Source organism: Pinus tabuliformis, chromosome 5_1 (assembly GCF_031772625.1).
Source record: "Pinus tabuliformis cultivar Carrire ecotype Pingquan chromosome 5_1, CPIR1, whole genome shotgun sequence".
Lineage (NCBI taxonomy): Eukaryota > Viridiplantae > Streptophyta > Pinopsida > Pinales > Pinaceae > Pinus > Pinus tabuliformis.
This window is the reverse complement of record NC_142305.1, coordinates 855,747,860-855,765,001: the sequence shown is the minus strand read 5'-3', so window position 1 is coordinate 855,765,001 and position 17,142 is coordinate 855,747,860. Positions and strand designations below refer to the sequence as shown.

Below are 17,142 nucleotides of genomic sequence, written 5' to 3'. Positions count from 1 at the left end.
CTTCCACGATTACATGGAAAAATGGGAAACTTGTGTTCATTCCATTGTCCTCGGATATGTTACAAGTTTCCCAACTCGCCCATTATTATTTCCTTACCCTACGATGTTGCCCATAGATTCCTCCCTAGAGATTTCATGACATGCCCCTTTCCTTTCTCCTCGAGATCACCTTCAATGGTGATGCAAGCTTCCACAATGGTAAAATATGGTGGAGCCCCTTTCTACCATGCCCCTTTCAGATTTTCCTTTCGTGATATTTACACCATCATATTATTTCCACATAATCCTGGTTCATATTCTTAGATGTTACTCACGACTAATTTATATGATAAAATGTTGGGATAGCTCAGTGTTGGGACAATTAAGCATCACATCTTGCTTGTAGGCTCTACATGCGCCTTTTCCTTTATATCACATCTCATCTGTTTTCGCCCTTCAGAAACTAGTATATTGATGCATCAAATCAATAAGTACACTAACAAAGTTGGATTGGTGTCAATTTATATTTGATTTTCAAATTCTCTTTTTTTTGTTATATTTATAATGGTCAATTCTAATTTACACTAAAATTAGTTTGAAGTCCTCTCCATATATATATATCATTGCATTGGCAGGGATTTTGGCTTGATTTTATGAGATTCTATGAAAACATTGGGGCTGATATAAAATCAAAAGATGTAAAGAGAACAATCATAGTTGTGATATAAAGTGAAGTACATCTAGAATATTTCCATTGTTTTCATTCTTATTTCTAACTATTTTTATGATTGATTCCTTGAACATGAACTATTATTTTCTAACTTAATGCTCAATCTAGGTTAGATCTAATAGGTTGATCATCTTGGATGCATCAAAATTTCACTAAAATGAAACTTCTTCATACTTTTAATTTCAATCAAAAGAATAAGTTACCTCTTTTAGGAAAAAATCAGTGTCTTCATGTAAATCTTAGCAAAATTATTCAAGGTAAGTCTCATATTCTCACTATCATTTGTTACTGTTTTCTTTATATTTTTTTATTTTTGATCTAGGTCGCTCCAAAGACACACACAGGATAAAAAGGGCTTATGGAAGCTCAAAAATCAAATTGTTTGGAATATGATGGAACCTTTTTCATATTAAATATTTCATTGTTATGATCACGGCGGTGTGAACGATTCATCAATCTGAGTCTGGATGAGGAAGAGAGAGGCAGTCACAGTTGGGTTTACTTTTGCTAACTGGGCAGGCTTAAGGAGGCCGCAATTTCGACTTTTTCGGTGGACGGAATTCGACCAACTCTGGCTAGATTCTGGGTGAAATTGTCACCTGGTTAAAAAGACTCCTTCGGTCAAAAATCTGAATTTTCAAAAACAGCATGTTGTTTTATTAAACAAAAAAAATATTAAAAAAAGGGTGGCAGGCCACCAACCATGCCACCCCAATCATTCAACGTAATTTTAGTGGAGGGGCAGACCATGACAACTGACCCCTCCCCCCCCATCTCACGTAACCATTGTACACCATGCAGGGCCATTGCCAATAAAGGTGGGCCGATGCTTGGGGTGCGGACCCAACCTCTAACCACGACCACATTGTAAAACCAACCCGCCTTAAAAAACAATACGATCGTTGGAGTCGGGGTAGGTGGGGTGGGCGGGTTGCCCAAGGTCGGCCCAGTCCGATCCATTTTTAAAAATAACATTGTTGTCTAAAAAAAGGAGGAGGGGAGGTTTTACTGCCCAACCTCCTCCATAATAACCGGATCTTCAAACCAACTGTGCCACAACAGATTTCTTGTGAAGTCTGCCACCTTTTTATTATATAAAACCCAACATTTGCCCAGTGCGCCCAAGCATGGAGGAAACAGGAGAGGGCACGGAAATCGAGATGACATTTTTTTTTAATTAATTTATTGCAGGTGGAACCATGATTGAGAGAAACTTCCAAGAGGGTCAAATTTTTCCAGTGTCCAAATTTGACAAACATTATGTCGATATTACACCTCTCAACCACACGAACCCGATGGCACTGTTAGTTTCTTGATCTGAGCAGCCGATTTGTAGAGGACTCGGAGCATGGAATCTTTAAGGAATCTAGGGGGAATCTAAAAGATTCCTTAAGCCCCAGATTTCCACTTTCTCAGAATTCAAAAATTTGACAGTTGATTTTGCAGTATTCGATACCAAAAATCTGATGGTGCATTCAGATTTTCCATTTTCTCATTTCATTGTTTGTCCACTTTTCTAAGTGGACTGCAGGTGTTAGCATTCATGTGCGAGTATCCATTTCCATGAGATTCGACGTCATGAGATCGATGGTATGACCAACTTCAGCAGTCTGACATCCTTTTCTTCAAATGTCCTCTGGATGTGAGGTATATGAAGTTTGTTCATATACTTTTTTTGCTATGTCTTTTGCTGCATAGATCCTTGTTTGATGTTTGATGTGGGATCTTGTTTCTTACTTGTTTTCATGATTCCTGGTTGATGTGATGCATAATCATTTGTGAGATGTACTTGTTGTCATGATTCGTCATGTTCTATTTGAGATCCCTTTGTCATCATGTTGATGGGATACTCATGTTGTCATCATGTATGTTTATTTGAGATCCCTTTGTCATCATTTAATCGTCATGTATGTTTGTATAGAGATCCCTTTTTATGCCATGTTGGAGGGCTGCTCATCATGCATGAGTTTATGTCATACTGGTACGAATACTTTTGACTGAGAGTTCCTGTAGTGGAACATCTCTTGGAGCCACTCCTGCATGTGGGAATTTTCCTTGTATGATCGCGACATCACCTCTTATGTACATCATCACTATTAACAACGCTTAATGTAGTGGCCTACACCATCTTGACAATGGGGCTCGGAGACGTAGTCCCTCATTGACGAACTCCATTATAAAATACTTATGTTTTCATGTGCTAATGATTGTCATGTTCCTCTTCTTTAGAACATGCATATGTATTTATTTATGTTTCTTTAAAAATGCAATTTAACACATCACGAAAGTAAAAGGTCTTGGAAGGGTTCATTGTCACACCTAGTCCTAGATCAAGTGGTATCAGAGCAATCTTTGCATGGATGTGAATTGCAGGAGTGAACAATGGAACATGGAGTGACAGCGGATGAAAAACCGATGTACGAGACCATGCTCAAAATTTCCAAACGGGTGGAAATAATGTATGAAACTTTACAGAAAGAGACAGAGGAAATGGAGCACTTGCAGCTTCAGTTGCAAGCCATGGAAGAGGCCCTGGAACAACTGAAGCACAACAAACATAATCTTCAAACGTAGAATGCTGAATTGAAGATGTGTCTACATGAAGAGAAATAGGAAGAACAAAGTTTTCTACAACAACTGCAAGCAAAGGATGAGGCCTTGCAAAAGTTGTAGTGTGACCCATGTGAGGTAAAAAGTAGTTATTCGTCTTCATGTATGTTTCCTGATGATGATTTCGCTGTTTTTGAAAATCATACCAGAGGAATTGGCTCAAAAATGTTGAAGAGAATGGGGTATGAAGGAAAAGGCATGGGCATTAATGGCCAAGGCATTGTCAACCCCATCAAAGTAAAAGAATTACCCCATCAGATAGGACATGGGTATGTCAGAAAGGAATTTGGGGAATGCTCCGAGATAGCTAGTGAACCACCAACAACAGATGATGAGAAGCCATCATCAGTTCCTTCCAAATCAACAAAGGAGGAAAAAGATGTTGATTTCCTTTCGGTTTCGTCTTCACATAGTATGATTCCATTTGGATATTTGAAGATCCCAATTACAGGGACAAACATGACGCTCCTTGCCAGGACGAGGCATAAAGATAAAAAATAATTTGGTGTTAATAACCAAGGCATAACTCAACCATTCGAGGTTGTGTAGAGACCCCAATTTACAAGCTTGAGATACACTAAGGGAGAATGCTCAAATGTGTCAGGTTCTTCTGAGACATCGTCGAAATCATCAAGGAAAAGAGAATGATGGGAACACATCCCATCATCCCACGGAAGTGCACATGGTAGGGAAAGAGCTGAGGCAAGCTCTCATCACCATACTTACACTAGAGACAGCAAGGAAAGGTATAACTACTCTCGAAAATCAAATGTTCATTTTGATTGTAATCATGTTATTAATGATGAACGTAAAAAATGGCATCGAAAAAAATGTACCTTTTGTGGATTACATAGCCATACATTTTCTAAGTGTTGGAAAAGAATAGTAGAAAAAAAAAAGAAGAGATGTGAAAGACCCTCTCAACAGCAGGTAAAGAAACATTTTAAACATATTTGGAGGAAGAAGACCTATTGCAGTCATTGTGACAGAAATGGCCATCAAAGAGCCACTTGTTGGAGGCTACATCCAGAGCAGTGCCTTAAAAACAAAGTGTTGGTGCATGAACCAAGTGAAGCAGTTGTTCGACCATCGAATGCACCATAAGGAGGCGACCCATTCACCTTGATAAGTGAAAAATGGTTTATAGATATGTTATCATTTCATGGTCATGCTTTTGTAAATCATTTGTTGCATTTTAAAAGGTAAAGGTGATGATGTGTTTTCCATCACTTGTTCAACAACAATGATGTCTGGCCTTATTTTGTGTTGCATTTCACACTTTGAAAGTGATGTTGTGTTTCCATCACTTGTTACAACAAAATAGTGTTTGGCCATATTGTTGTAAATCAAGTGTTGCGGTGATGATGAGTATTCCATCACTTTGAAGTAGCAATGACATGTTGGCCTTGTTTTCATAGCTGGGTATTGTGTCCATCCTGATGTAAAATTGACCACTGAGTATGTGTTATAAACTTGTGGCAAGTGTGGGATGCTTGGGTCATTAGTTGGTCATGAAAGTCAAGCATGTAATTTTCAAAACAATGTACTATAGGTTGCAGAGGTTGTAGGGGTCGTCTCATCACTTAAGGCTCCGAAGAACAAAGGTCAGGGAGATGGAAGCGAGGCCTTTCAGGATGCTTGTGATGCAGACAAGGTACATAGAAGTTGCAGATTGTTTTTGATGCTTTTGGATGACCAAAAGATCCTTAGTGGGGAGGATTGATCTAGGTGGCTCCAAAGACACACAAAGGACAAAGAGGGCTTATGAAAGATAAAAAATCAAAGTGTTTGGATTATGTTCAAACTAGGTGCATGTTAAAGATCTTATTAACAGGATTGCAATGGTGTGAACGATTCGTCAATCCGAGTCCAAATGAGGAAGATAGAGGCAGTGAAATTTGGGTTGACTTTTTCTGACTAAGCAGGCTTAAGGAGGCCGCAATTTCGACTTTTCAGTCAAAAATTCAAATTTTCAAAAAGAGCGTGTTGTTTTATTAAACAAAAAAAATAAAATTTAAAAGAGGGTGGTAGGCCACCAACCACACGACCCCAATCATTGAACATAATGTTAATTGAGGGGCAGGACATGATCGCTAGCCCCTTCGCCCATCCCACGTAACCATCATAGATCATGCTGGGCCATTGCGAATAAAGGTGGGCCAGACGTTGGGGCGTGGACCCAACCTCCAACCACGACCACATCGTAAAACCAACATGCCTTAAGAAAAAATACGATCATTGGAGCAGGGGTAGGTGGGGTGGAGGGGTCACCCAAGGCAGGCATGACCCGATCCATTTTTTTTAAATAACATTGTTGTGTAAAAAATGGAGGAGGTGGGGTTTGACCACCCGACCTCCTCCATAATAACCGAACCTTCAAACCAACTACACCACAACAGATTTCTTGTGAAGTCTGCCACCTTTTTATGATATAAAACCCAAAATATTCCTAGTGCGTCTAAGCATGGAGGAACCAGGTGCAGGCATGGAAATTGAGATGACATTATTCTTTTTAATTAATTTATTTGCAGGTGGAACCATGACTTAGAGAAATTTCCAGGAGGGTGAAATTTTTGCAATGTCCAAATTGGACAAACTTTATGTTGATCTTGCAACTCTCAGTGACACGAACCCGATGGCACAATCAATTTCTTGATCTGAGCAACTGATTTTCAGAGGACCCAGAGGAGGGAATCTATAAGGAATCTAGGGGAATCTAAAAGATTCCTTAAGTCCTAGATTTTCACTTTCTCAGAATTTAGAAATTTGATAGTCGATTTTGCACTATTTGACGCCACAAATATGATGGTGCATTTAGATTTCCCATTAGCTCACTTCATTGTCTGGCCACTTTCCTAAGTGCAGTGCAGGTGTCAGCATTCATGTGTGAGTATCCATTTCCATGAGATTCGACACCGTGAGATCGATGGTACGACGAGATTCAGCAGTTTGACATCCTTTTCTTTAGATGGCCCCTTTATGTGAGGTATATGTAGTATGTTCATATACTTCTTTTGCTATGTATTGTGTTGCACAGATCCTTGTTTGATGTTTGATGTGGGATCTTGTTTCTTACTTCTTTTCATGATTCCTGCTTGATGTGATGCGGAATCATTTGTGAAATGTACTTATTCTCATGATTTGTCATGTTTTATTTTAGATCCCTTTGTCATCATGTTGATGGGATACTCATGTTGTTGTCATGTATGTTTGCATTGAGATCCCTTTTATGCCATGTTGGCAGGATGCTCATCATGTATGAGTTTATGTCATACTAATAGGAGTCCTTTTAACTGAGATTTCCTATAGCGGAACATCTGTGGGAGCCACTCCTACACGAGGGCATTTTCCTTGTATGATAGCGACATCACCTCTTATGTACATAATCACTATTAACAACACTTAATGCAGGGGCTACACCATCTTGATAGTGGGGCCCAGAGACTTAGTCTCTCCTCGACGAAGTCCATTATCAACAGCATATGTTTTCATGTGCTGATGATTCTCATGTTCCTCTTCTTTACAGCATGCAGATGCATCCGTTTATGTTTTTTTTTAAAATTCATTTTAACACATCACGTAAGTAAAACGTCTTGGAAGGGTCTGTTGTCGGACCTAGACGTGGATCAGTTTTAGCATCTTTTTAGTATTTCCTAATATAAATATATGTTTTTTTGGGTCTTTGAGAATTCCTTTGAAATTATAGCACTCCTTCCTACTGATATTTCGAATTCGTTCTCCTCATTTTGCTCATTTTTGCATTAGGCCAAGCAATTGTGATGCTAGTCAAACTGCAAATAAGCTAAATCAGAAAGTCTTTGAACCTCTTTTAATTCCTTCATTTAATATCACCATCGGCCTTATTTTTATCAGAAAATTGTTAAGATTTTTTACATGCACACTTATTTTTGAGACAAGAAAATTTGCAAGGGGAGAGTCATCTTATATAACTTCATTTCTCTAACAACTATTATCTAGAGTTTGAGCCTTTATTTAAATAGAAATCTCAATTACCTACAACTCTGTGAGATATAATTTATGAAGGTCTCGTGTTAAGAAAACCATACACGTTTCCGACACAATTATTCTTTTATTGAGACTTATTTTTAAAAAAAATCGTGTTGGAGTTTCCTTAAATCATGGCTATTATATTTGAGTTTTCTTTGAGATTTGCATTCCATTTCTTCGATTACAATTTTTAAGGTGTGTTGCTTTAATTTTGTCTTTGGATTGGATTTTGTGATATTTCCAAAATCTAAATTGGGGAATGTTTGTTGCACAACATTGGTTTATCTCCATGGGGAAATATTAACTCTCTTTCTTTTCAATGGACTTTTATTTACCTAAACTTCATTTTGATTAATTTTTCACTTTTCCTGTACATTAACCATCAACGATGGGGAACATTGACATTTTATTCATGTGATATAATCTTCTCCTTATAAAGAAATGAGTTGTATCCATTTTTTCTTTGAATCCCACCCATACCCCTCCACATATAAACTCCTTTACTTCAGTATATGAAATAAATCTAGTGGGGTCAAACTCAACTAATATCACATCTATTGCATTAAGAAAAGGACCTCTTGTACCACCCTACTCTCTTCACCCAATTGCTAAAAGGAAAATTTCCAAACAAACTAATCTAAAGGTGGTAAAAGAGAGTTGAAAACACATATGTGTGGGAGGTGTGTGAAAAACCATTCGAGTATTGAATGAACTCACTAGTAGTGGGTCCATGCATACATGGTACCATGATATGTTCATTAGGTACTTAACAAGCCTAATGGAAACGAAGCAATGTTAGAATAAAAGAGGTAATTTCATCGATGCAAGCTAATATTTAACACCTCCTAACTATTTTCCTGATTCAATAGTATAGATGTAATAAAAATATTGAACATTCCCTATATTTGGATTCATTGTCTTAGAATCACCACTCAAGTACTTACATCTTTAAAAGCTTATTTTTCTTTAAACCTAACCTTTGTAGGATAGTTGGGAATGGTGTTATATGTGACGAAATTTTGGAAAGCTTTATTTTCAATCTTTTGGTAAATTTTATCCTATTATTTTTAACTAGAGAAAATTTCTTCTTCCCCATGTGTTGTCATTGTTGTGGTCACAACCCCCCTACATAAATGTTTATAAAAGATAAGGGGGTGCTCTATGTAGATTTTTGTCAAAATCACTTCTTTGATGCTTTATTTATGTTATTTTCACTTTTTTCATTTTTACACATTGATTGCTCCTTAGTGTGCATTTTTTCACTAGTTTCCCAATGGCTCAAATTTCGCAAAATTTGCACCTATGATTTGAAAATGACGCTTGTTCAAAAATCGATTGATTTTCATTGTGTGGGCTTAAGTATGTAAGAAATGTATTTTACTTTATTTTGTAAATTTAACTAATTTAAGTTACGTAAATATATTTATATAACTAACATGTTTAACTAAGTTAACGATAATTAGTTTGTAAATGTTATTAACATATTATTTTTTATCAATTATTAAATTAAATAAATTATTTATTTATTTACATATCCTATATAACCACCTCAACCGAGAGTTTATATATATATATTAAAATTGTATAATCTAAAAAAAGCTTTCTATTAAAAATTTTCATTGTAAATATTGAATAATATTAACAATAAAAAAAATTAATTATGATGTCATCTCGCTCGAGGTATCCCAGAGGTTCAAACCTTTAAAAATTTTATACCTCTTGGGATGACATAGGTGAAGTTGGAGGCGTCAAAGGGTTAAGATTTTTCACATTATAAATGAGAGGACACATATGTGTTCAATATGGCTTATAATATTCGCGGGAAGGAGGTATCACTCCCATCAATGTTGCCATCATCTAACACCCTCATCCATACCTTCATTTAACAAAGTTCCTCTTCCATTTAATATGAACCATGTTTCATTCATTTTTTATATTTTTTATATTTTTTTTTATTTTTTTTCAATAATATTGAATTATTTAAATGAGATAAAAAATGTACTTATATAAAAGTAAACATTAATAAACTACTCATAAAAGTTTTCCCAAACTCTGCATTTTACAGCACTTTGATAGTTTTGGAATTTAGATTTTGGAAGGCTCTAACTTCAGTTTTACCTAGAAAAATGAGGACCACGATGAACTTTTAGAAAGATAATTCCATGGAGACCAATCTAGAAACATCAGATCAAGAAATTTAACTGATTTAATAGCCCAAAGATTTATCAGAATTCTAAGCAAACAATTTGCAACCAAAATTAGTTTTGTTGAGCTTGGTTCGGGAAAATTGTATTGGTCTGAAAGAAATGTTTTCACTAATCCATTCTCCATATTTCTCAATTTATAATCAAATATATATAGGAAGCAGACAGAATATGTAACCTCTTATATTTCGATTTAATTTTTATTTGGAAATTTGTTACGAGAATTGGTATCTTATTTAATATCAAAAATTAATTTATTGTATTCTGAATTTTGATTTGTTTTCGCATGGAGAAAGTGGGAAGATCACCCTGAAACCCTCTTGAATCAATAGGATTTCACTAGCAGAGATGGAAAAGGAGGATTTGTAGCTCCCAAAAAAGAAAAGGACGAGTCTAAATTACTTCAAACAACTCTACTTTTAGAGTATTTTTGTAAATTACAAATAATTATTTTGAGAATAAGGAAGGGGTTCCTCTTTTCTATGACCTTGAGACTCTAAGAACTTTTGTAAGGAGAATTCTAGATATGGACTAAGAGGAATACTTGAATCTGATTATTTAGGCTTTCTTTTGAGATCTCGTCCTTGTCTTTGAGGCAGAGTTTGCATTATTGCAACTCTTTTCTCCATTGGCAGAACTCATATTTTTAAGAGGATTTTTTAGGAGATCTATTGTAAAAAAGAGAAAGGAAGTAAAGCATGATATTGCATTTGGAGACAATTTATTTGTTAAATAAATATTATTCAGTAAATGGAAAATTTATATGAATTTATCCATGTTCTACACTTTTGTTTAATATGGGAAGGATTGTTTCTAAGATCAGTGATCTGATCCATTATTTTTTTAGATATGTTATTTATTTCTAATTTCCCATTTGCTTCAATCAAATTTATGAGTAACTATTTTCTCATAAATTTCCATTTAAAATAAATTTAAATGTTATTAATATTATGAGAAATTTGTCCAAGTGCCAATGGCTCATCTTCCATTGTTTTAAATATCCAAACAAATCACATTATGAAATTATAGTATTAGTTGTAAGAACTTCTTTAGTATTTTGATACATTATAAAATAATATATTAAATCCCCATTATTTTAATCACTTTTCTCTTGATTTTGGTAGGATCTATATATTTTCATGATCCAGATAGGATGGATTAGATTTCCTTTTGTTTCTTGCATTCTAGATTAATTTTCGTTTTCATCTAGAAATAATTGAAATAAGTTCTCTTACGTAGGAGAAAAATTTAGCGTGGTTTGGTTGTGCCCTTGTTTGAGCTAAAATGTTTCTTTCTTGCAAGTGCATGACAAGAAGGTATCTATAATTGTATCTTCTTCTTTATAGTTAATTAGAGACATCACAAGTTAATAGGGAGAGTCAGGGGGTAACTAGATTGATTATAACTCGTCAAAACCATTATACTAAATGGAAAAGAGTATGGTTTGGGGCTCTAATTGGGTGGTATCACAAAATGTTGATGAGGTAATTTTTGGGCATTAACACGATAATAAGGATTTACTGAAGAGGTTGGTAAAAGGAGACGTGATGTTTCTCTCAAAGATAGAAAATTATTAGGTAGCATGTGATAACTACAAAGACCCATGCAGATAAGGTTACGGTATTATCCCAATATTTTGCAGGAATTAAGTTATAATTTCCCTCATAGAGATTTAATATTAGCAATGGTATGAATCCACGAAAAGCAAGTAAATAGGTACTCCATATTAGATATTGTCTAGGTGATATTATTGGTCACAAGAAAATTCCATGTTACATCAAAAAATTGTTTTATTATTGTTCACTTCCATAGGAAGTAAGAAAACATGTTATCTTGTTTGAGAGACATCTTATTTAAATACTATGAGCTCTCACAACGAAGGTTATTATTGGATTTAGTGAATGTACATGAATGATGAGAAAATTGTAGGTAATACACAAACATGTTAATCTATTTGAATGAAGGACTTGTTTAAATGCATAGACAAATGTATAATAGGAATGCATGTTTATGAATATGCACATGAAATGGATAGGTGCGAAATGCAAGTGATAAATTTCCCAACAACTCATATAATTGAGAACATCTTAGGGGCTATTGAATGTTGCAAATAGGGAAAGTTACATACTGATATAGTCACATATAAATGGACTAGAAAAAAGATTTGAATGGGGAAGTAGAGTTACAAAATCATGATAGTGATAGCTAACTATTCTAACAATGTTAGATTATATTTCTCATATTGGAAATAAATTTACTTACATAATATTGATATATTTAATTCTAATACAGTCTTGTAAAGTGTCATTGGGGGAATTTCGAGGTCTTAAATAGGCCCCCCTGAAAATAATAAATTAATAGTTAAAATATTAAGATAAGAGATGATTTTTTAGGGAAAATGCAGAAAACTAGAATTATTATATTTTTAGAATATATCCTAATAATATAGTTCAAATTTCATGCTTGGGAACCCCTTGGTTGTCAAATTAAATTCTACAACCAACATTTACCCACTATGCATACATTTGAGTAGACCAACATTGGAAAATCGAAAATATATGAAAAATATATTTCTTTCAAGAAACACCATTTTTCACATATTTTGAATATTTTCAGTTGTGGGTATACTAAAAAGTATCTAGAGAGGATACTCTTTAGATGCAGAATTCCAACAGGTTTCCATGCTCAAAATTTCAATATAAAACTATAAGGAGATAAATACAATATGAAAAAAATAGTTTTCTTCTTTTCCATCCAAGAAATATTCACCCCTACGAATGACATGATCCTGATCGATCTTATTATTTCTTTAAAAGTTGAATTTTTTAGCACTTTTGAGTTTTGAAGTCCATTTTTGACCTTAAAAATTTCTATGATATGTAGAATGATAGGCTGAACCTAGTGGTAAAGGGAAAGCTTAATTGACAATTAATTCCAAGGTAAATAGAGCACAGTTCTTGTGTCTTAGAAGTCATGTAAAGTAATTAGAATGGAAAAAACATTGATTCTCTTCCTTGTCACTATTTTATTTAGATGAAATATTTATAATGAAAATAATGTATAAGCCTATGACTGCATTATTGATTGTTGATTCCTAGAAGTTGTTGAAAATGACTAAATGAGTAAAATGAATTGGTTTTTCAATAAATTATTGTGGCACATGTTTTAATTGGTTTAACTAATGGCTAATGTATAAATAAAATTGTGAATTAGGAAAAGTTTCAAGTTTTTCTCAAGTGTATGATATTAAAGACCACTTACATGAAGTGGGATATGAGGCAAGGATGCTTATTTGGTCATAAAAAATAATCTTAAAAAAACCTACGAGAGAATGAAAGGTTAAGGGAGTCAAGTAAAATCTTCAAAAAATCATGAATTGAGTATAGATAGTCATGAAAACCCTATATATATGGAAATTAGTCATACTACAAAAATCACTAATTTGTAGGAATTGGGTAAGAATTCCTTCAATTTGAACTTTTTATTTTTGAAACGATTTTCATTAAATGCATGTATTGCTTGAATTCACATGACGTGTATGGTTAAGTTAAAATGATGCTAGCATATAAGATTTTATAAAATACAAAGTCAGTGTGTGTTGTCTTCATGGTCAAAGGTTAGCGATACCCTCACTTGTTAAACAAATTTAGTTTTCAAAGTGTATGAAAATAATGATTGTAAATACTTTTTAAAATATTTGTTCATTATTGTAGTAGTGGCATAAACTCCTCGCTACCATAAAAATTAAAATTGCATAATTATTTTCTAATACATTTTAAGATTTATATCTTAGTGGAGTTTCTAAATATGAAACTCTCACCCTTAAGTAATTTGATTTTCTATCATGATAAGTATAATCGCTAGAAACATTTTGTTAGAGCCTAGATTTGCCTCAGGCTGAAAAGACAAGGTTCTAGGTCCACATCTAACCATGCTCAGCCTCATAGCTAGCCCTACGAGGACAGGAGAGGGCTCTCTCCGGGTCAATCTTAGCGAAAGATAATCGATGGGGCTTGAGATGACTGATTTAACAACTAATGTTAAGCTCGATATGAAGTGCAAAGATTTGATTTAAGTTTTTGAAGATTTTGTTGGAAAAAAGGGAAAGACAAATTTTGGGTCCAGGAATGAGGCCAGATTTTTGCAGAGTTCAGGTAGGGGCAAGATAGGCAGTAGTTTCGATGCTTTAGATTAAATGAATGGATGGCAAAGACCGCTGAGGAGCTGAAGAGGGAGTGAGGGTATCAAGAATCCTCCTCAAACTAAAGAAAACATTGAGAATTAAACAAAACTACAGGTAGAGCACAACAAACTCATGGATTCTACCTTTGTCACTTAACTTGTTTAATTCAGAAGCAAAGAGAAGGGAAATGGCATAAATAAAACATCAATGAACTTACAATTACATGAAGAAAAACACCATCAAAACATAGAGCCACAAGGATCCCAACAAGTGCTGCAAAACCCTGGTCTTTCCTTTGCCAAAAATGCAGAAATCAGATGTACAATGGAGTGTCAAGCAATCCCAAGTGTCCAACCATGCTAATGATTGAAAGATCACAAGATATAGGCAAGCCTAACTCCTTCCCATTCCTCTAGGGGTCGAGCTCATCATTCTAGGAGCTATTTCAACCATATATAAACAAGGAACTGAAAAATAGGCAATGAAACAACTTGCCTCTATATGTTAGGAAACTGATTCATTTAGTTGTTTTTCACTTTTTAGTGAATGAATCTACTAAAACAAGTAAAAATGTGCCAATATTACATCATGGTCATCAAATTACATCATGAAAGATCAAGAGTAACATCAAAAAGTAAAACTGGTCAAATTTCTGAGCTGAAGAGTGAAAATGAGGCCAAATTTCTCTATGCGCCACGTCCAAATTCTCTATGCATCGCGCCAGTTTGGCGCTGACTTTGGGGCACTTCCCAAAGTCCAAATTGAGCCCAAGATAGCTTTCTAGAAATCCCTACCTGTCTACTTTCCAATTCTAGTGGAATTTCTGAATTTGGATGTCGTTTGCCCCTCCAAATCTTCAATCTCCCAAGACTGCTTCCTGTGTATCAAAATAAGGGCAGTGAGGTCATTTTTGGAGTGTTTTTGGCCGCTTGAGGGCTCAAAACCTGCCCAAATATCTTGGCCATGAACAAGAAACAATAATGTTTCATGAAAAATCTAGAAATGCAATTTTTTTTGGATTTGGAGGCCTCTAACAAAAGCGAACACCACGTGGCGTGGTACATACGGAGGAAAACCATATGTTAAACGTTTCTGTGCATAGTGCCTTTTTTAAAACCCGTTTTGAGGACATTTCCATTGTCCAAATTGGGCGCGGGATAGCTCGTTGGAAAGGTATTTGAGCCTACCTTACAACCTAACTTTAATTTTTCAATTTGGAGTTGATTTCCCTGTCAAAAGTCAAATATTCCAAGACTGGTCAAAATGTGCAAAATGAGGCTGCCTCAAGACAGAGTGATGTTGCAGTCAACTTTTGAAGATCTTTCTTGACTCCAAATTGAGCTCATGCTAGCCCATTGGAAAGCTCTTTGTCTATAATTATAATTTGACTCAACAAGAAAGTAATTTGGCCAACAAATCTAGGAGAAAACTTGATTTTCCTAAGGTCACTTCAGAGGTGCATCAATTCTCCTAAGGCGACTGTATTTTTGACTTTTCTTTAAAACCATGACAACTGTGTAAAAAGCGAAGGATGTTTTTCTTCCTTGGCCTATTTTGGAAAAAAACCTTTCTCAGTTTTTTCAAATTCATCTTTCTTTGCTCAGAAGCATCATTTGAGTAAAACCTACCTCCATGTGAGGAACAGGGGATTTGTTGAAATGAAGAGAAATGAAGGGGATAAGGGGCTTCTAAATTCTTGAGAAAATTTTATGAGGTGGGGAGGGATGTAAGGAAGTAGGGGAAAGTGGAATTTCATAGATTGAGTCAGGGAAAGGGGTCCAAAAGGGCTAAACACAGGCCCAACCTAGGAAATTGTCAAGTTGTAGCAAGAAACTAGGGTTTGTGCGACAATGAGGAATTTGGGGGATCTCAATGATGGGAAATGTTTAATAAGGTACATTAAGGATAGGGGAAGGTGTATGAACATCAGGATACAAGTTTTGCTGATGATTTTGCCATCCAAGAGAAATTAGCTTCAAAAACCTAGGAGAGGGAAATGAACCTTACCCAGGCACAACTAAAGCATGAACATGGTAGAAAATGACCCTATGAAACTTGGCATCATGATGATAACCCTTTGAATGATGGTACATTCTACCTAATGGTGACATGGATCTCATGGGACAACCATTAGGGTTTGGGAATTTTAAGTATGAGACTAGGGTTTGGTGCATTTGGGATTTTGAGAAAGGGAACTTAGGATAAGGGATTAGTGATTTAAGGGGGTAGTGGAACTTAAGGAATAAGAGAATCAATGAAAAAGGGATAAGGGAGTAAACTTGGTGGTAAAATAGTCATCAAAACCCTACGCAACAATTTTTGTCGGAGGAAGTTAAAATGATAGGGTTCAACTTCTTTAAGCAATCACCATGAAACAAGCATCATGAAGTAGGCACCCAACTTGGATAGAAAATAATAATGAAGGCTCTACCTAACAAATCCATGCATTTTTGGGCGATTTGAGCGATTTGGGCAAGTTCTAGCAATTTTTTAACCCTTTGTCTGTATGCACCACGCGGCCAGCCCAATGCGCCGCGCCTCACCAATGTGTCGCACCTGTGTAAAAATGCACTTAATGGTCACGTCCAGTGCGCCGCACCTCACCAATGTGCCGTGCGTCCTGTTCAGTGCGCCGCGCCAAGCAATTTTCACCCAAACTTTCTCCAACTTTTCTTTGCTCACCCCGAAATACGTTTGCCTTGTTTCCACTTTAGCTCTTTGATGTATTTAATATGCAAATGAACTCATGGAACACAAAAATGATATATATGCCAAGGATTTACCTCTTGATTTCAAAAACCAATTTGTCATGTTGCAAACTTTGACACTTCACTTTGAAACTCTGTTTTGCTTCTTTGTTGCTCTTGGACTGAATGGTTTGATTTTCGCTTGTCTTGCAGGGATGAATGGCCTGGAACTTTACAAAGGTTGACCAGGGCTGCGCCTAGAACATTTCATGTTTGAGAACTTTAAAAATTACATATTCATTACAAAAAACAAATTTGACGATTTCTTCTTCAAAACAAAGTTTTGAAGAAGAAACATTTTCTAGCATTATTGATGATGAAAATTCTGAAATGAAACTTATTGGAGACATCCTCATGGCTTGCTGGCATTATTTGACATTCTGAAGACGAAACCCTAGACCTAATGACTGAAATGACTCTTGTTTGACTGAGAAACCATCCATGACTGTAAAGGACTGAAATCAATTTTGATGGATTTGACCAAACCAGTAGGTACAAACATGAGGGAAATGAGTGAAGAAACCCTTCTGTGAGATAATCTATTCTTCCTAGCAGAATGCGATTGACTAGACTAAATGAGACACCTAAAAATGAAATGCAGCAAAAGAGATTTTGATCGCTGACGAAGGGATGGAAATACTGACTCTAACACATTCCTTGCAATGAATATGATGATGCGGA

The 17,142-nt window shown here is 35.4% G+C and overlaps 1 protein-coding gene across 1 annotated transcript in view; it reads right to left on the bottom strand.

Moving 5' to 3' along the window:
• The window catches only part of LOC149167542 (GCN5-related N-acetyltransferase 3, chloroplastic-like), a 150,482-nt gene that overhangs the window by 36,704 nt on the left and 96,636 nt on the right, over positions 1-17,142 (bottom strand). The window lies entirely within an intron of this gene.